This window comes from Rattus rattus, chromosome 2 (genome assembly GCF_011064425.1).
Source record: "Rattus rattus isolate New Zealand chromosome 2, Rrattus_CSIRO_v1, whole genome shotgun sequence".
Taxonomy (NCBI): Eukaryota; Metazoa; Chordata; class Mammalia; order Rodentia; family Muridae; genus Rattus; species Rattus rattus.
In genome coordinates this window covers 54,152,458-54,173,688 of record NC_046155.1, presented here as the reverse complement: position 1 = coordinate 54,173,688, position 21,231 = coordinate 54,152,458, and positions in this window count along the sequence as shown.

The following is a 21,231-nucleotide window of genomic DNA, read 5'->3' as shown; positions in this document are numbered from 1 at the left end:
AAACAGTGCCAATCAGTTTGTTACAGCTTAGCTGTTCTGTAGAAATGCCTTATTGACGCTGTTGTTTGTAGATAAATATGTGTCCAAATGCCAGAAGTCAACATCAACTGTTGACGAACAATCATCTCTATCACCCTCCCTCCTATTTTGAGACAGGATCTCAAGTTTTGCAGTTCCCTGGGTCAGCAAGTTTGGTCAACTAGCTCCAGGGATCCTCCAGTGTCTGTCTCCTTAGTGCCTAAGTATAGGTGCATATGACAATGCCCGTCTTTTTATATGGGTACTGGGGATCCAACCTCAAGTCCTCACACTTAAGCAGTGAACACCTTACTCACTGAGACATTTCCCCTAATATTTATTGTTTCTGTCTTGAATACTCCTTGTTCCTATATGAGGCTAATGGAATCACACTGATAGGAAATGCCATCTGTTTGGGAAAGCTATTGTTATTGCTTACTTAATTTTAAGAACCACAGTTCTCACATTTGCAGACTCATAAGGTTTACACACTTCAGCTGTCCATCTCAACTTGGAAGGGGCTGCAGGATACCTTCAATCAAAGCAATGACCAAGCAAGGATCAGTTACTTCCTAGTGGCTTCCTATCAGAGTGGCTTTCTGTCCTTGGGAAAGGGACAGAACAATTCAAAAAGAGCTCAGAATTTGCCTCAGAGGAGGAGCCTCTCAAAAATGGTGTCTGGTGATATGTCCCAGAACATCTTCTATCAGATATAGACTAATTAAAGTATCAGTCTTATTTTTCATCAAATAAAACAAAACACTTTCCACAATAATCTTACACAGTAAATCATTTTAAGATTTAAGAGTCTAAACCCATGATGCAGCAACTTGGCCCATGTGCAGATGGGCATTTCCTTAGATCCCAGTCAGGCTTCGCCTATGATTGCGTTTAAAGATGAGATGCTAGCTAGTCTTGTAGGGAGGCTGTGTTAATCCACTCCCTTTGTGACTCTCACCCGCCTCCAGCAACTTGACTCAGGGTTGCTTTCATGGAGCATGTAGAGAAGCAAGGGAGTAAAATCAAACAAACAATCGACTAACAAGCACAATTCAGAAAATATTTCATAAACTTCCATTTGCATTAACTTTGTTACTTTTTTAATAGTTGAAATAAGTGATGTGGCCAAACTTAAGAGTCAGTATGCAAGAGCTTTCTCAAAGCCAGGATGCAGTGTGGATCACCAATGCAGCCACTCTTAAGTCACCCTAAATGATTTTGGCTAATGTATGCTGTCTCTACCACCTTGCCAGTTTTGGGATGTTGATGGCCCTCAGCTGTACCTGAGAGTGATCATGCGTCCTCTTGTGTTGAACATGGAGAAGCTGGATCCCTGAAAGAGGCTCAAGTCCTTGCCCTCTGTTCCTACTCTGAAACACCAATCTGATTCTAATTGCTGCCAAGTCCTAAAGTTGCCGGTGACCAATTGGACAGAGACACTGTGTGGCCAAAGTTCAAATCGAGAGCCAGCTCTTTTCTGGTTCTACCTCAGCTCCCTTCTACAATTGTGCTCACCTGAGAAGATGAATATCCACAGAAGCTCAGAGATCAAGGAGAAAGAGTAAGAGTATCTTTTAAGTTCTGGACACTTGTGGTGTTCAACTTTCAGTTTCTAGAGAGGGCTCTGCAAGCTCTGCCACCCATTAGCAATGTTCTTCATGTTAACACGCTATGACACGTCAGATGGCGAATGCACGCCTCTTTGAGTGGGGTGCGTTTATTCTAACCCAAATAAAATATAAAAGCAAAGGTAGACTAAAGCTTTTAGTAGCTTGTAGGCCCACAAGATTAACATACCAAGTTGGTAATCTGGAGCCCAAGTTCAAGTCTCCTGACTTCAACTCTGAGCAGGAAGTGCATGGGATTACTTATTGCAAGAATGGACAGTGTCATTTTTCATCCAACAATGACACGAGGAGATAGCAAAGTCTTCCGAATTATGGAAATGTTTAAAAAAATGACAAGCAATTGTCTCAGAGAAGGACTGAACCAAATTGCATTAGGTCGCATCTGATTCTGAGATTCAGAAATACTGAATCCAATCCTTCATTTAAAGCTAGTGACCAGGAGATGTTAAAAAAATTACCCATACCATGTTGGTCTCAGGGTTTAGGCACAGAACTCGGTCTTCCATTCTCTGTGCCCTTCCTCTGCGTATTTTGTCATAAGGGTTTCTCACTCAGTGGATAATGTTCTGTCTTGAATGCTTTGTAAGTAGACTGATCACAGGACTTGAATCTAAGTGCTACCAGGCAGGAAAAATGTTCCCAGGTTTCGTCTCTGCATTTGCTACTCTTATCTCATTAATGTTGGTCTAGGGGTCAGGAAAACACTTTTAACGTTTGCTAGGAAGTTGTCAAGAATCATTAAACCTTGAATTTTGGACTACTTCAAGTAATTGATTGTTTTCCTTTAGTACTTTCTCCATGTGTTTGGAAAAGACACAAAGAGAACAGTGATGTAGACTGGAAAAAACCTGCCTCATTCCTTCCTCAGATGATGGATTTCCTCTCTCCAGTGATGCCTTTAGAGTCCTCAGATCACTACTACCAAGTGTTCCCATCAAACAATTCAATACGGAAAGAGAATAAATTCATACACATGGAATGCTGGGAAACCACCCAGCAATTCTCCAATTCTTGTGAACTTTTAAAGTCTCTGTTCTAAGGAGAAATGGGGAGCTCACAATCTATGTATGCTAATTGTGGTTTAAAGATATCATACTTCAGACTATAATACATTAGCTATAATTGATGCTACAAGAAGACTTGCAGTGCCTATCTCACGGGAGAGTCTGCCTTAGCAATTCTGCCATCCATTCACTTAGCGTTCAAATACATATTCATGATTAAAGAACCACAAAGCTGGATATCAAAAAGGGCCAGTGCTGATTTTTCAAGTCTATTCCTGGAAACCATGAAAACACTATAGGATGTATCCAATATCTCCTGATGTTTAATATCCCGAAAGACACTGAAATTGCATTCTATGCCTTTACAGAATAGTGTTCTTCAATATGCACATTCTATATAATATCTTTAGGCTATTAAGAGCTCACATTTATTGTGTTTCATGCACAATCTCAAGTCATCCTTGCAAAGTTATAAAAATTGTCATCAACTCCATTTTCAAAGGACAGCTTAGAACTACAGAAAAGATAAGTCAGCTAGCTGCCCAGAGTCATAGAGCAAATAGGGGGCTGTGTGGGGGCTGGGGTAGGAGCTGCCCAAGGTCATACAGCAAATGTAAGGTGGTGCAGGGGCTGGAATAGGTCCTGTGTGGCAGAGCAGGAGTACTGGCTCCTCTCTGTGAGTTCCTTCCTAATCTGAGCAAATATTTGCTGCTTGAGTTACTATGCCCTCCTCCCTAGGAGCTACTGTGCTGGGAGCAAAAGCTGTGACTTGTGCATCACAAGACAGTGTGCTGCTGCTCCATTGCTTCTCAGGCAGGGAAAGGACACAAGAACACTTAGGCTATTTTTGATTATCTCCTTTCTTAAAGAGCAGGGCTCCATCTGTATTAAAACACCACCACCACCAACAACAACAACAACAAAAATCAAAGTAAGAAAACACAGGGACAGAGAGAAGCTAGGGGAACTAAGTCTTAGGATTCTGGAATGAACACAGACAAGATCAGAGGGAAGAGTAGAAGGTCACATCCATCATCTACAGGGGAAGAGCATCCCTGTGGGAAAGCCTTCTGCAGAGAGATTCCCCAGATGCTGTGCCCAGTGCTTCTTGCTTTTGCCTCATGCTTCGTCCATCTGTCTACATTTCTGCCTGCATTCCCTTACATCCGCTCTTCCTAATTCACCCTCAGATGCTCAGTCATCTCTCCTGGCTATGTCAGTAAGGATGAAGGATAGTCTGCTCTCTGGGAACAAGGGCAGAGCTACCTCCCAGCGAAGATGACAGTCTTCTCTAACTCCGTCCAATTAAAACCGGGATGTCTGGGACTCTACCACAGCACACCAAGCTGCTCACTCAGCACTACTCACAGGGCTTCCTGTCCTGCTCTCTTGTGTTACTTTCATTCATCAGTATCAATTACATCTCTATCATGTGCTGATTCCTGGGCCACAAACTGGGGATGATATAGCAGTTAGAATAATATACTGTCAACTCCATGGGGGAGGGAGATAGAGTTAATAACTAATGAAAACTTACGTCACTAAAGTATGTACATCTTCTGAAAAAGTGTGTTGAGGCTGTGAGGGCACTTTGAACCTTATTCTGTAAACTGCAAAGAATTGGATTGAAGGTTTGGTGAGAAGGGATGAATGTTTCACACAAAGGGAAGAACACTGGATGAAATGGGTACCAAGATGCAGGGGTCACAAATAGGTAAAATATGAAGCTACGAACTGGTACACAATCATGGAGGATCTCCTAGAGGATCCATATGATTTTGCTCTGTGAGCACAGGCAGTGGTTAAGTAGAGGGAGAGAGGCTACAGATCACATGTCATCAGATTATAATCTAAAACACAATATTTTAATCCAACGCGTGAAGAGCATATTAAGATAATGAACAAGAGAAACCATAAAAAATAATGCAATAGCTGTCAGACTTGTTTAGGCAAAAGGGAGAGCCCTATATTATTGATAGCAGAGATAGAGGCAAAGAAATTAACGAGGCAGATATTAGGAAATAAGTTCAGTAGTGATTGATGTCACAGTAATAAGAGGGATGAGGACCAGTCTCTGTTTCTGTTTGCAGAGTCGATTCAGTTCCAAACCATCTGATGGGACAAGGAATGGCAGGTTTGGTCATGAAAGTCATTTTCAAACCTTAAGCACTTTTGAGTTTGAAAGGAGGATGTCTCATATGTATTTATGCATGTATGCATGTATGTAGTATATTTTGAAGAGAAAACTGTATCAGAAACATAATCTTGAGAGTCTTTGGACAGAGATAATAACTAAGGCCACAAAGAAGATTTTTAGGGAGAGAATGGGAAGTGAGGGAAGAGACTCCAGGATCTAATCTTAACAATTTGACTCTAAAGGACAGAGTTTAATTACATAACAATTCCAAACGCGGAACCATTAACAAAGGAGACAAAAAGGAAATAAGAAAGCCTTAAGCAACTCAGGAGACCATACAATGCTACAGAAAACCAGAAGAAAAGCTGATGAGAAGAAGGAAGCTGTGAAGGATCCTGTTAATGATCAAATAAATGTGTACTAAAGAAAATGTCTCATCACAGGAGCTGCTTGTGGAGTAGTGGAGATATGTGCTAGGCCAGAGTGGCATGGATCTGGGAGAGCACAGAATAAATTCAGCAAGTATAATACATATTTTTGAGAACTATGCTACAAGGAGCAGTTGGAGACAAGTAGACATGGGGTGGGAGCTGGAGGCCATACAGAGCAGGCTCCACACTTGGTTTGGTGTCACACTCTGACTCTCAGCTGGGTTCCCACAATTCTCAGCCTACATTCTTCTCAGTTGTGTGTGTATGTGTATGTGCATGTTTGTGAGCATATGAATGCATTAATGTCAGGATATGTGTATAAGTAGGCATGAATGTGCCCATGTACATGTATGATATGTATGTTTATATAAAATCATGTGGATATGTGTGTCAGTCTGTGTGTATATGTGTAACTGTGGGTGTCTGCATGTAGAGCTGTGTCTATATGAATGAGTACATCCACATGAATATAAGTATTGTGTATGGGTGTGCATTTGTGTGTGAAAATTTGTTCATGTGGAGATGTACATGTGTGCTTGAACAAGTATGATTTCATAAATTTTATGCTATATGAGTTTTTGTGCAAGAGTGTGTATGTGTGTACGTCTCTGAATTATAGCATTTGTATCTGAACAAGTATTTAATGTGTGCAATGTATGTGTGAGTGTGCATATGTAAACTAAAAGAGAATGTGCATATGTGTACAGTTGTTTGTGAGTATATATGCATAATGAATATGTGTGAATTTGTGTATATGTATAAATATGTCATTATGTGTGCATATGTTGTATGTGACTGTGCTTCTGTAAGGTCAAGTGTATTCACACATGTTTATTTGTATTTGTATAACTGTTTACATAATTTTGTGTATGTTTGATGTGTGTTAGTGTATTTGCACATTTTGTGTAGTTATGGGAAAATTGTACATAATTTTGAGTATGTTTGCATGTGTGTTAGTGTATTTGCACATTTTGTGTAGTTATGGGAAAAATCATGCATTTGTGTTTGTAAATGTTCTTGAATGTGTAAATGTATATGTGTGGATGTGTATTTGCAAGCATAGTTAAGTAGGTATTATGTATGTATGTTTATGTGTGCAAGTGTGTATATATTTGCGTGAGGGTTTATACATTTTTGTGTGTTTAGAATGTGCATTTCTCTTTTTGTAGTGTATACATGTTTATGTGCATATGTGTTTTTGGGTAGTTATTGTCGGCGCCAGCACCGACCTGGTACCGAGAATCGGGCGAAAGCCTACGGGATGAAAGAACACACATACACACACACAGGTTATCGTGTCAGGGAGGAAGAAAGAGAGAGAGAGAGAGAGAGAGAGAGAGAGAGATGAGAGAGAGGAGATGGAGAGCGAAGGAAGAGTGAGTGTGAGGAAGAGTGAGAGTGAGGAGGAATAGTGAGAGAGAGAGACTCCTGTAGCTTTATTCACTTATATACCCAAGTCTCCAGGTAGAAAATAACTGGGAAGCACAGAGGGAAACCCTGGCTCGTGATTACCTGGCTCGTGACTTGGTAACAAAAGACCAACTATGAGACCTGAATTAATTAGGGAGAAATCCCAGAAGACCAGCCTAAATCTCCAGGATAAAGGCTGAGGAAGTAAAAGGCAGAAGTAAATTGACCACCACCAGGTGTGGTCCAGGTGTGTCAGTTCCACATGCATCAGTCGGACTCAGCAGAGGTCATGCAGTGGAGACACCGGGTGTTTACTACTTGGTCTTTTCTTCCTGTGCCGTAAATACATGGGAGAGGCCTCTGTCCAACAATCCCATGACTTTTACTATGGCCATACAGTTACAAAGCGGCCAGGCCCAAATCCAATATGGCACTACATCTCCCCCGTTATTCTTTTATAGTATAAAAGATCATTAGGTGGAAGTAGTGGTCTGAGAGAGATCAGACATGCCTCACAGAGTGCCCAGCTCGGCCATGGCGAGCCACTCTTGCAGTTAGGACTGCACCCCAATGGCTATGAATGAACTTATGCTGTAACACACCATTCTGGGCTATACGTGTGCGTTTATTGGGGGAGAAACTGGGCAGAGGAGCATTTGACCGGCCCGTACGTTTAAACGGGGTGTAGCTACCTCTGTCTTAGGATCGACCTCTCAGAACCCAGCCTCTCTGTGATAGGACCACCTTGTCGCCCTCAAGGCTCCATGTGTAGATTGGTCAAGGGTCAGAGGAAGTTGCCCGTCACTGAGAATAGCTACATCAGGTCATCTTCTCATTCCTCTTACTTGAGCCCAGGGGCGAAAGAGCAGGGGCCAGATGGCATTAATTTAAGAGATTGTGGAAGTTGAGCCTCTCCCGATAAGTAGTGGGCACCTCATCTGGTTCTCCTCAGCTGCTACCACCAAGGGCCGTAGTCAAGCCGCTCCTATAATAAAATTTAGAATTCCCAATTGTTAGCAACTACTCCAGAAAGTTCACTCACTGTGCTTGCCTAACAATAGATTGGGGGAGGGTAACTACAGACACTGCAGACACAATGGCTGCAGCAGTAATGGCTGCTACAATAGCAGCGAAAATGCCAAGGTCTTTCCCAGGACAGTTCAGGATCAGTCATTCTCTGGAACAACCAGCAGGCAATGGAACCATTTTTGAGATCTGCAGAGCGAGGGCAGAGTTCCCCAGTCCACAGCAGCTTCACCCAGGCAGCAGTGCACAGAGGGTCGGAGCGCAGGCCGCGATGGGACAGGACACAATGACTGCAGCAACGCCAGAATTTCTGTGATGACAAAAGATGAGGGGGAATCCTCCGTCTTCCTCTAAGGGCACAGGAATGACTCCAGGAACCCGAACTAGGAGAGCTGAATCTTCATGCTCCCAGGATCAGCATGGCTCACCAGACACTCAGGCAGCTGGCACACTCCTGTAGCATCCTGTAGAAAAAACACAAACATTCCCTCTTCCCCATATAAAATACCTGGACAGGATCATGCCAATATGTGGATCTTTCTATTTCACCTAGGCAGAAGTATGCCTAGTTGTAGGGAGCCATAAACCTTGGCATCCAAATTTTAAAATTGAAATAAAAGGAGCATTATTAGCATTCAGGGATAAGTTATGTGTTATAATGTGTTTAGAATGTGCATTTCTCTTTTTGTAGTGTATACATGTTTATGTGCATATGTGTTTTGGGGTAGTTATGTGCACATATATATGCTTTTATAAACATATGTATGTATATTTATGAATATTTATGTATATATATGCACATGTATATGAAGGTGTGTTACTGTTTTATGTGTGCCTTTTGTTTGTGTATGATTGTGTATGCACGTGAGAGTGTTTTTGTGTGCACACATATATGAATGTATGAGTGTAAGTATATGTGAGTGAGTGTGTATATATGTATAATTATGTATGTGTGTAAATTTGTGTATATACATATGCATATTTATTACTGCTTGTGTACGTATGAGTGCTCATGAATATGTTATGTGTTCATATGTGTTGAAGTATATTTGTATATGTGTCTGTGTGTTACTATGCATAAATGTAGTAGGTTGTATATGTGTGTGGATGTTAATGTATGAGAATGTATGTTTAAATGTGTGTGTAAGTGTATATTCATGTTTAAATGTGTTTGTGAGTATATATGCATATTTAAATGTGTGTGTGTGTATGTATACATGTGCATATGGGCAAATAGGTATCTTTGTATGATGCGTGTGTGTGTGTGTGTGTGTGTCTATGTGTGTTTGTGTTTCGGTGGGTGTCTTAGCTATTCTTCTATTCTGTGACTAAACACCATAACCAAAACAACTTACAGAGGAAAGAGTTAATTTGAGGCCTACGATTTCAGAGGGGTAAATTCCAAGGCCACCATGACACGAAGCATGCCAGAATGCAGGCAAGTACTGGAGCAGTAGATGAGATTGTATATTTTGATCAAAAGAACAAGACACAGAGAGGACTAACTGCAAGTGACACGGATTGAAATTTTCTAAGTCTGTTCCACGTGTCATAGTTCCTCTAAAAGACCACACTTCCTAATCCTTCCCTAATAGTTCTACCATCTAGGATGAAGTATTCAGACCCATGAGCCTATGGGGTCCTTTCTCCTTCATACCAACGTAGTAGTGATGATATTCTTACTCTTTCTCTCACTCATCCCACAGCTCCAGGTGACTACCTGCCTGTCCCTTCACTCAGACTCTCTATTTAAACTTTTCTGAGACACATATGTGTAGAAATACCAACAGGCCTGACAGACAATAGTGTTGTCCTTAACCTTTAGTTAGAAAAATGAGTAGAGTTGGTTCTGGGATTGGAAATTTGGTTTTATTAAATCAAAAAATAATCATAAGTATGGCTTAAATGGAGGAATGGTGGAGGAGATAAGTTGATCCCTTGGTTTTCCTTTCATCGTTGAGTTCAAACACCAGTTTGTAACCCAGCTACAACATGCTTTTATATCATTGACATAAACAAACAGACAATAGCAGTCTGGGCCTGGGTTACTTCATTCAGAATGTTTATTCCTAGCCATATATTCACAAGAAACTTTCATAATTTCCTTTCTCTTATAGCAGAATAATATTTCATTGTGTAAATGTTCCATACTTTCACTATTAATACATCAAGTGATGAGCATCTAGGTTATTTATGTTTTCTGACAATTGTGACTAGAGCAGTGATGGCCATTGATGAGTGAATATCTTTGTAGTAAATGAAGAGTCCATTGGGTAAATGCCTAGGAGTGGTATATCTGCATTATATGGCAGAACTAGCTTTAACTTTTTGAGGAACCACCACACTGACTTCCATAGTAGATGCATCAGTTAGCAACCCTATTAATAGTTAAATTAATGTATCCACTTCTCCACATCCAGGCCAGCATTTGTTTTCATATGTTTTGCAAATGTTAGTCATTATGACTAAGGTAAGATGAAATCTCAAAGTAGTTCAATTTTCATTTCTCAGCAGTTAAAGTACTAATATTAAAAATTGTTAGTATTTCTTCTTTTGAGAACTCTAATTACATGATCTATTTTTTGAATTCTTGTTTTCTGAATATTTAGGATATGCTGCTGCAGTGTTTGTATATTTCAGACACCAGCCTTTGTTAAATGGACAGCCAGCAAAGATTTTTCCCATTCTGTAGGCTGCACCTTTACTTGAATAACCCATGCTTCTTTGCTGTATAGTTGCTTTTTAGTGCTGTCAAGGTCTCATTTTTCAACTGTTGGTCATAATGTCTATATTATCACAGTCCTTTTCTGTGCATGTCAGTTGAAGTATAGTCATTCTGAATGAGTTAATCCAGATCCAGAAAGACAAATTCCCCATAATTTTTCATATATGGATGCTAGATTTGGCTTTTCATATGTGTGTTTATTGAAGGCAGAGTAGAGAAGAAGGTATGGAGAGGGACTAGCCAATACTGAAGAGCTTTGAAAATGCATATGGAAACCTAGTGTTATAGAAGCTTCCTTAAGTATATACCTCTACAGGTGAGCTTAAATGGAGCTACCTTCTGACAGGTGAACACCATAGCTAGTCAGTCAAGAAGTCTACTGCCGGCTATGGGTTAACTCTTTTTGAGGGGTTCAGTAGGCACCTCAAACTACAGACTACTACCACTACTTTTGATTAATGTCTATAATTTGATGGTGAACCCATTGCCAAAGACACCACATACCCAAATTACGTGGTGAAGCCATCTAGTACCAATCTGGAAGCTTCTTCCTTACTGGCTAGCTTTCATGGTTCTGAACGGTGCTGTGTACGATACTAGGAAAGAAAATAACAAATATTCTTGTCCATTTCTGAGCCCTGTTAGCTATAATAGTGACTGTTATGGCAATATAAATCTCATCCACTGCTGTAATGGTGGAAATAATATCATGGAGGTAACCAATTGCTTTCTGCTTAAATTTAAACGCAACGAGGACCCTGCATTCTGCTGCCTACAGGAAACACACCTCAGAGGCAAAGACAGACACTACCTAAGAGTGAAAGGCTGGGAAACAACTTTCCAAGCAAATGGTCGGAAGAAGCAAGCTGGAGTAGCCATTCTAATATCAAATAAAATCAATTTTCAACTAAAAAGTCATCAAAAAAGATAAGGAAGGACACTTTATATTCATCAAAGGAAAAATCCACCAAGATGAACTCTCAATCCTAAATATCTATGCCCCAAATACAAGGGCACCTACATACGTAAAAGAAACCTTACTAAAGCTCAAAACACACATTGCACCTCACACAATAATAGTAGGAGATTTCAACACCCCACTCCCATCAATGGACAGATCATGGAAACAGAAATTAAACAGAGAAGTAGACAGACTAAGAGAAGTCATGATCCAAATGGACTTAACGGATATTTATAGAACGTTCTACCCTAAAGCAAAAGGATATACCTTCTTCTCAGCTCCTCATGGTACTTTCTCCAAAATTGACCATATAATTGGTCAAAAAACGGGCCTCAACAGGTACAGAAAGATAGAAATAATCCCATGCGTGCTATCGGACCACCACGGCCTAAAGCTGGTCTTCAATAACAATAAGGGAAGAATGCCCACATATACGTGGAAATTGAACAATGCTCTACTCAATGATAACCTGGTCAAGGAAGAAATAAAGAAAGAAATTAAAAACTTTTTAGAATTTAATGAAAATGAAGGTACAACATACCCAAACTTATGGGACACGATGAAAGCTGTGCTAAAGAGGAAAACTCATAGCGCTGAGTGCCTGCAGAAAGAAACAGGAAAGAGCATATGTCAGCAGCTTGACAGCACACCTAAAAGCTCTAGAACAAAAAGAAGCAAATACACCCAGGAGGAGTAGAAGGCAGGAAATAATCAAACTCAGAGCTGAAATCAACCAAGTAGAAACAAAAAGGACCATAGAAAGAATCAACAGAACCAAAAGTTGGTTCTTTGAGAAAATCAACAAGATAGATAAACCCCTAGCCAGACTAACGAGAGGACACAGAGAGTGTGTCCAAATTAACAAAATCAGAAATGAAAAGGGAGACATAACTACAGATTCAGAGGAAATTCAAAAAATCATCAGATCTTACTATAAAAGCCTATATTCAACAAAACTTGAAAATCTGCAGGAAATGGATAATTTCCTAGACAGATACCAGGTACCGAAGTTAAATCAGGAACAGATAAACCAGTTAAACAACCCCATAACTCCTAAGGAAATAGAAGCAGTCATTAAAGGTCTCCCAACCAAAAAGAGCCCAGGTCCAGACGGGTTTAGTGCAGAATTCTATCAGACTTTCATAGAAGACCTCATACCAATATTATCCAAACTATTCCACAAAATTGAAACAGATGGAGCACTACCGAATTCCTTCTGTGAAGCCACAATTACTCTTATACCTAAACCACACAAAGACCCAACAAAGAAAGAGAACTTCAGACCAATTTCCCTTATGAACATCGACGCAAAAATACTCAACAAAATTCTGGCAAACCGAATCCAAGAGCACATCAAAACAATCATCCACCATATCAAGTAGGCTTCATCCCAGGCATGCAGGGATGGTTTAATATACGGAAAACCATCAACGTGATCCATTATATATACAAACTGAAAGAACAAAACCACATGATCATTTCATTAGATGCTGAGAAAGCATTTGACAAAATTCAACACCCCTTCATGATAAAAGTCCTGGAAAGAATAGGAATTCAAGGTCCATACCTAAACATAGTAAAAGCCATATACAGCAAACCAGTGGCTAACATTAAACTAAATGGAGAGAAACTTGAAGCAATCCCACTAAAATCAGGGACTAGACAAGGCTGCCCACTCTCTCCCTACTTATTCAATATAGTTCTTGAAGTTCTAGCCAGAGCAATCAGACAACAAAAAAGGAGGTCAAGGGATACAGATCGGAAAAGAAGAAGTCAAAATATCACTATTTGCAGATGATATGATAGTATATTTAAGTGATCCCAAAAGTTCCACCAGAGAACTACTAAAGCTGATAAACAACTTCAGCAAAGTGGCTGGGTATAAAATTAACTCAAATAAATCAGTAGCCTTCCTCTACACAAAAGAGAAACAAACCGAGAAAGAAATTAGGGAAACGACACCCTTCATAATAGACCCAAATAATATAAAGTACCTCGGTGTGACTTTAACCAAGCAAGTAAAAGATCTGTACAATAAGCACTTCAAGACACTGAAGAAAGAAATTGAAGAAGACCTCAGAAGGTGGAAAGATCTCCCATGCTCATGGATTGGCAGGATTAATATAGTAAAAATGGCCATTTTACCAAAAGCGATCTACAGATTCAATGCAATCCCCATCAAAATACCAATCCAATTCTTCAAAGAGTTAGACAGAACAATTTGCAAATTCATCTGGAATAACAAAAAACCCAGGATAGCTAAAACTATCCTCAACAATAAAAGGACTTCAGGGGGAATCACTATCCCTGAACTCAAGCAGTATTACAGAGCAATAGTGATAAAAACTGCATGGTATTGGTACAGAGACAGACAGACAGACCAATGGAACAGAATTGAAGACCCAGAAATGAACCCACACACCTATGGTCACTTGATTTTTGACAAAGGAGCCAAATCCATCCAATGGAAAAAAAAGATAGCATTTTCAGCAAATGGTGCTGGTTCAACTGGAGGTCAACATGTAGAAGAATGCAGATCGATCCATGCTTATCACCCTGTACAAAGCTTAAGTCCAAGTGGATCAAGGACCTCCACATCAAACCAGACACACTCAAACTAATAGAAGAAAAACTAGGGAAGCATCTGGAACACATGGGCACTGGAAAAATTTCCTGAACAAAACACCAATGGCTTATGCTCTAAGATCAAGAATCCACAAATGGGATCTCATAAAACTGCAAAGCTTCTGTAAGGCAAAGGACACTGTGGTTAGGACAAAACGGCAACCAACAGATTGGGAAAAAGATCTTTACCAATCCTACAACAGATAGAGGCCTTATATCCAAAAATATACAAAGAACTCAAAAGTTAGACCAAGAGGGAGACAAATAACCCTATTAAAAAAAAAAATGGGGTTCAGAGCTGAACAAAGAATTCACAGCTGAGGAATGCCGAATGGCTGAGAAACACCTAAAGAAATGTTCAACATCTTTAGTCATTAGGGAAATGCAAATCAAAACAACCCTGAGATTTCACCTCACACCAGTGAGAATGGCTAAGATCAAAAACTCAGGTGACAGTAAATGCTGGCGAGGATGTGGAGAAAGAGGAACACTCCTCCATTGTTGGTGGGATTGCAGACTGGCAAACCATTCTGGAAATCAGTCTGGAGGTTCCTCAGAAAATTGGACATTGAACTGCCTGAGGATCCAGCTATACCTCTCTTGGGCATATACCCAAAAGATGCCCCAACATATAAAAAAGACACGTGCTCCACTATGTTCATTGCAGCCTTATTTATAATAGCCAGAAGCTGGAAAGAACCCAGATGCCCTTCAACAGAGGAATGGATACAGAAAATGTGGTACATCTACACAATGGAATATTACTCAGCTATAAAAAACAACGACTTTATGAAATTAGAGGCAAATGGTTGGAACTGGAAAATATCATCCTGAGTGAGCTAACCTAATCACAGAAAGACATACATGGTATGCACTCATTGATAAGTGGCTATTAGCCCAAATGCCTGAATTACCCTAGATGCCTAGAACAAATGAAACTCAAGACGGATGATCAAAATGTGAATGCTTCACCCTTCTTTAAAAGGGGAACAAGAATACCCTTGGCAGGAAGAGAGAGGCAAAGATTAAAACAGAGACTGAAGGACACCCATTCAGAGCCTGCCCCACATGTGGCCCATATATATACAGCCACCCAATTAGATAAGATGGATGAAGCAAAGAAGTGCAGAAGTGTAGATCGCTCCTGAGAGACACAGCCAGAATACAGCAAATACAGGAGGCTAATGTCAGCAGCAAACCACTGAACTGAGAATAGGACCCCGTTGAAGGAATCAGAGAAAGAACTGGAAGAGCTTGAAGGGCTCGAGACCCCATATGAAAACAATGCCAACCAACCAGAGCTTCCAGGGACTAAGCCACTACCTAAAGACTATACATGGACTGACCCTGGACTCTGACCTCATAGGTAGCAATGAATATCCTAGTAAGAGCACCAGTGGAAGGGGAAGCCCTGGGTCCTGCTAAGACTGAACCCCCAGTGAACTAGACAGTTGGGGGAGGGCGGCAATAGGGGAGGTGGGGAGGAACACCCATAAGGAAGGGGGGGGGAGGGGATGTTTGCTCGAAACCGGGAAAGGAATAACACTAAAATGTATATAAGAAATATTCAAGTTAATAAAAAAAAAAAAAAAAAAAATTTAAAGCCTATTTCAAAAATAAAATAAAATAAAATAAACCACACATCTGGTACAACTGGAAAAAACTGACTAGTTTGATCCTATATCCCTGAGGAGAATATTATAATCGTATTCTTCTAAATAAGCATAGCAATAAGTTCATGACTTTATCAACATAAATCAGTGCATCTCTCACCCCTCATTAAAGGAGCTTCTTTTTACTGTAGCTGATACACAGACTACAACTGCTTAATGTGCAAAAATCAGAGACCGGATATCCAGAGACAAATAGGACAGTTCTGTCATACCTCCTCTCACCAAGGGTTAGGGATCATAAAAGAAGTAATGACAGAAAGGTTGTAAGAGATGGAGGTATGGGATGTATGTAGAAAAGCATTATTTTCTGGGCATGACAGCACCATTGCACACAGTAGCTATGATTTTCATAAGCCAAGACTGCCTCAAATCCCAGCATTGATTGTACAGGGACCCATGACCTTCCAGCCCGGGCTTAGGAAGAATTGCTTCCTGATGGCCGCTTGGGGACTGGGCATCAGTATTTTACAGGTAATGTGGTCCCTGGAGGTTACCTTTGCTCTAGCCTAGGGTCCTACACACATGCACACACAGGTAGTAGTGAGTGAAATTAGTCAATGTAAGAAGAGCACATAAGGTTTTGAGGCAATAATGATGGGAGAAGCAGACATGTTCTTTCATAGCTAACTGGTAGACACCCTGGACCCATAGAGTCAAGCCCTTGAACTTGTGCTGTCCATACTGCACTTATTAGGGAACATTTGCATAGATCATCTCCTTGAGAACCTTTGCGCTTCCAATGACCCCATTTCCATGTTCAGTCAATTGACCCTATTTCCATGTTCAGTCATATGATCCTATTTCCATGTTCAGTCATATGACCCCATTTTCACATCCAGCCACAAATGAGAAGAAACACATTGAAGATGTGTGACTATTCTTGTGTTCAGCTGGATCGAATGGATGAGGCTAAGGACAAAGGGCAATGAACCCACACAACAGAACTTGATTCCAGCTGAGCACAGCCTCTTACTGGTCATGTAAGCCTGTAAAACCCAGCCTGCCTCCCTGAACTGTGGTGTGAACCTGGTAAGTTGGAAATCACGAGACTTTTGCACATCTTTCATCATCTCTCCAGTCTCTACATCACAAAAGCCGCATGGATGGAGGCATTAGCATCCCTGTTTTGCAGTTGAGAAAATGGTTCTCTTTGAAGTAAATACCTGGTACAAATCTCCAGACAGAACCCTCTACTTGTGTGGGGAGCTAGTACCTTAATCCTCCAGAGCCTTCCAGCCCAGCCTCTTCCTAGGACTCTCTAATAACTAACCCTCCTCCTAGGTCAGCCATCTCCTGTATTTTTGACAACAGATAATTAAAGCTTAGTTGATAGGCAAAGGAGAGAGGGGATTTTGTTAGTACATTTGGAAGTTGGCATGGTGTTAGTGGTTTTATGGCTAATAACAAATATGGTCATTACACAGTCCTGGACAAGCAAGTGACCAGTGTGGGATAATATCTTTGCGTGGAAAATCATGTAAACATTGTCCTAGTGTGGGGCAGCACCATGTGACCACTCTTGGAGAAGCCTGGCTCCTCTTCAGTGTGTTTTCTTCCTAAGACCTTGGATTGGAGAGCAGCTCCTGCTGGGGATGCTGCAGGGTCTCCTGGAACAAGGACGCACTCCAGGAGAGTGGCCGGCATGTGGTGTTGGCTTCCCCTCTGGGCTGCTGCTGACCTCCAACAGTTTCTTTCCTTTCTGCTGAGTCCCCGCGTCCTTCATCAGGTCCTTCAAATCTAACTACAGGAAGAAGCGTAGCTTACCTTTCCTTGTACAAATTCCATCCCACAGCTTATGTCAGCCAAAGCCCTGGGGCTGTTTTAAAAGACTTCTCAGTAAGATTAGACTATGTGTCTCATTTGTGTCTGTATTCTCACATTGACAGCAGTGGCTTGTTTTGAAAAAATAAATTGAATTCAACAGGGCTTCCAAACTAATGACTAAGACATTCAGTGTACCTCAATGCCAAATGAAATATTAACCTCTGAAAAGAATGCAAATTTAACTCTAAATAACTTTAAGAGAAGGGCTTCTAATAGCAAATAGTAGAAAAAGAGTACTCTATACTCTAGAACAGCCTTCTGGACATTTGTGAATTAATAGGAATCGAAATCAAAGACAACAGCAGCATTGCAAAGCAACCATCCCTGCCGGCCCCACCCCAGAACATCCCTGTGTGTTATCATCCATAGACCTTCCAGCCTAGGCTGGTGCTGCAGCTCATCTCTGATGCATTCTGTAGTTTGCTTGAAAGCGAATTTCTTCATTCTGTTCACTGCATAATTTTAGTATACACATAATACTTTGATTTTTGTTTAGTTGCTGTATTCTCTCACCTTCTCAATTCTTCTCTGTCTCTGTCTTTCTCTCCCCTTCTGTCCCTCCCCCTCCCAGTTTCCCTTCATTCCTTCTTCTTATAATGAGAGATTTTATTTTAAATTAGTCTATTCTTCTGCAACGATCTTAAAAACCCAATAGCTGAATCTACTAAAGTTGTCATTGCATATAGTGTGCCTATACATTATGTTGTTTTGTTTCTTATGTTGTTTTTCTGATATTTTCCATCACTATTTCATCTGAAATCAAAGGTTCTCGCAAGTGCGATGTACAAAGCAACCTACATTTTGTATTCTATCATATTCTATTATATCGACACAATTCTTCTTGCTAACTTTTTATCATTTTTCAATTTTTGAGATTATAATATAATTACATAATCTCTTCTTTTCCTTTTCTTACTTTAAACTCTTTTATATACTCCACATCTTGTTCTCTTTCAAATTAAATGGCCTCGTTTTCTTTCATTATTGTTATGCATATATGTATATATGTCTATGCATATTTCTAACTACATGAATGTAACCTGGCCGATCTGTATAATGTTACTAGCATGAATTGACATATCACTGTGAGTGAGGAAAAGCTCATGAGACCTCAACCCTATATGAAGAACTACAGACAACTAAAGATTTCTGAAAATGGAAGAACTAATCTTACCCAGGGAAGAGCACATAGCTGGCTGTCCTTTCATTTTAAAGATGCATTTTTATTATTATGCATGTGTATGTTTATGTGTGTTTATGGCATGTGTGTTGGTGCTTATGGAAGTGAGAAGGGAACATTAGGTCCTGGAGGTAAGAATCACAGTCATTGTGAGCCACCTGATGAGGGTGCTGGGAAATGAACTTGTGTTCTCTGGAATCAGCACAAGGCAATCACTCCTGATCACTGGGCATCTCTACAGCTGCTGATACATATTCTTGTTATCCAGATACAGTTCTTCTTTGTTCTTAGTGAAGAACTATCTGTAGGCTATTCTACATTTCTCAAGTGTAGAATTGATAAGCAATACCCAATCCTCAACTGTAGAACTGTCTAGTGTGGGATATGTCATCCCACACTTCTTAACTAGAACTGATAGACCCTTCCACAATCCTCAATTGTAGAACTATCTGATAAACCATCCGGCATTCATCAACCATAGCGCTATCTGGTAGACCATCCAACATTCATCAACTGTAGAATTATCTGGTAGACCATCCTACATTTCTCTACTGTAGAATTGATAGGCTATCCAACATTCTTCAACTATACTTTTATTTTTCCTGCACAACCTTTTAAAATATTACCCATAAATTTACGGTCACAGTCTTCAACCTAAGAACCAAGGAAAGATGTTGTAGAGAATTAAGAAACAATTGTCTGAAATCCTTTGTGCTGTAGAACTAGGAACTGTTTATTAAATCTAATGTTTTGAATAAAACCTATTAGGAGCCATAGCTCTCAAATCTCAAACCTCATCTTGTTCTCTTTAAAGGGGATTTCCTGTTTCTGTCAGACACACTTGAAGTTTATTCTCCAGCCAAGAGAAACATGACAGATGGAAAATTTCCCAGGTGCCAGCACAAATGTGCCAACTTTGATCAATTCTATAAGGAATTCCTCCTGAAAGTTATGCCTAGTCTTTCCCAGTCCTTTGTCCTAGCTAAGCAAGGGGCCATGTGTTCTCTCTCAGACCAGGAAATTTGAAATCTAGAAGGAAGGCTTTGGCCCTCCTCGACAAGGAACCCCACTATATTCAGAATTGGGATCCTATTTAACACCATGACTCAAAGAGCACAACCTCAAGGAATCCTGTCCCTAATCTTGTCTAGCTCAGCTATAATTAAGACTTCAACCTAAGTCACTTCCAACAGGCTTCCTTGATTTGCCCACCTAAGACTCTGTAGGTGCTTGTTATTATTTTATCTTTTTGCAGTGTCCACTTTTCCCATTTCTAGTACTTCTTTAATATTTTTATCACTGGTAGCTCACCCCTCCTGAAAAAGAACAATGATGTCTCAACATTGGGTTTTTCTGCATCACTTGCTGTTCAATCCTCAGTACTGGGTCAATTAGCTTCTTCTGTGTCACAAACAACCTCTAAATCTTTGAGGCTTGAAACAATACACTTCTTATTTATTTGCCCAGGGTTCTGTGGGTCAGCATGTTTGGAGAGGCTCTGCTGGGACAATTATCTCTGCTCAGTGTGGTATCAACTGAGTTCACTCATGCATTTGTAGTTAGCAAATACTTACTGGCTCTACTTGCACATCCACTTCATCAGGGGTCATGTGGGTAATTGTGTGCTCATGTGTTATAGGTTATGTTTCATTTGGTAGTATCGCTTACACTCAGGAGGCTGCAAGATTCCCATGGACAACAAGGAAGGTTAATAATGCTTTACAAGACCCCAATGGTGTCCATCTTGCTAATATTCTCATCAGCAAACCAGGTTAAGAAAATAAGGTCACATGATCAAGCCCAAATTAAAGCCCAAATACTTTCTCGATTAAACTTTGAAGTCACATCACAAAAGAGATGCAGATCAGGAAGCACATGGAAATAAATCGCATTTTTATACCTAGTGTGCAACCTGGCACCAGTGCACTGTCGTCAGTTTATTAAATGTTTGAATGAATGAATGAATGAAAAGATGCATGGGTAGCATTTCAGGTCCTTTACACTGAGAGTCATGGTTTTTCCAGTTCCTAATTTCTGCCCTATCACAGTAAGAATCCCACAAGGGTTAATTTTGAGGGTTTACCATCTGGGAGTGTGCTTGTGCTGTGACAGCTGTACTATTCTCATGACAGGAATGCACTCCATCCCAACCACTGAATATTCTGCCCATGGTCATGGACAGTCATGTAAGATCACATTTACCACATCAGAGGCATACGTCCACTTAACTGGCAAACAGTTGGCAGTGAAATAAAAAAATATTTACTATTGGACTTGATTGTTCATGTATGAATCATGTTAAAACTGTTTATCCATATATCCATGTCTCATTATCTGTCATCTATCTGTCTGTCACACACCTATCTACCTGTAATAGACGTCCAAAGGAGAAGAATCTCCATGTTGTTATAGCCACTCTATGATGTCAACCATATTTTTCCCATTTGACAGGTAAAGACTCAAGATAGGTCAAGTCTGGTTTGAAAACATGTATTACATGATGCCCTACATGATGGCACTTGGTCAGGTCCAGTTTGAAAACATGTATTATATGGCGCCCTACATGATGGCTCACTTAGATATGCAATG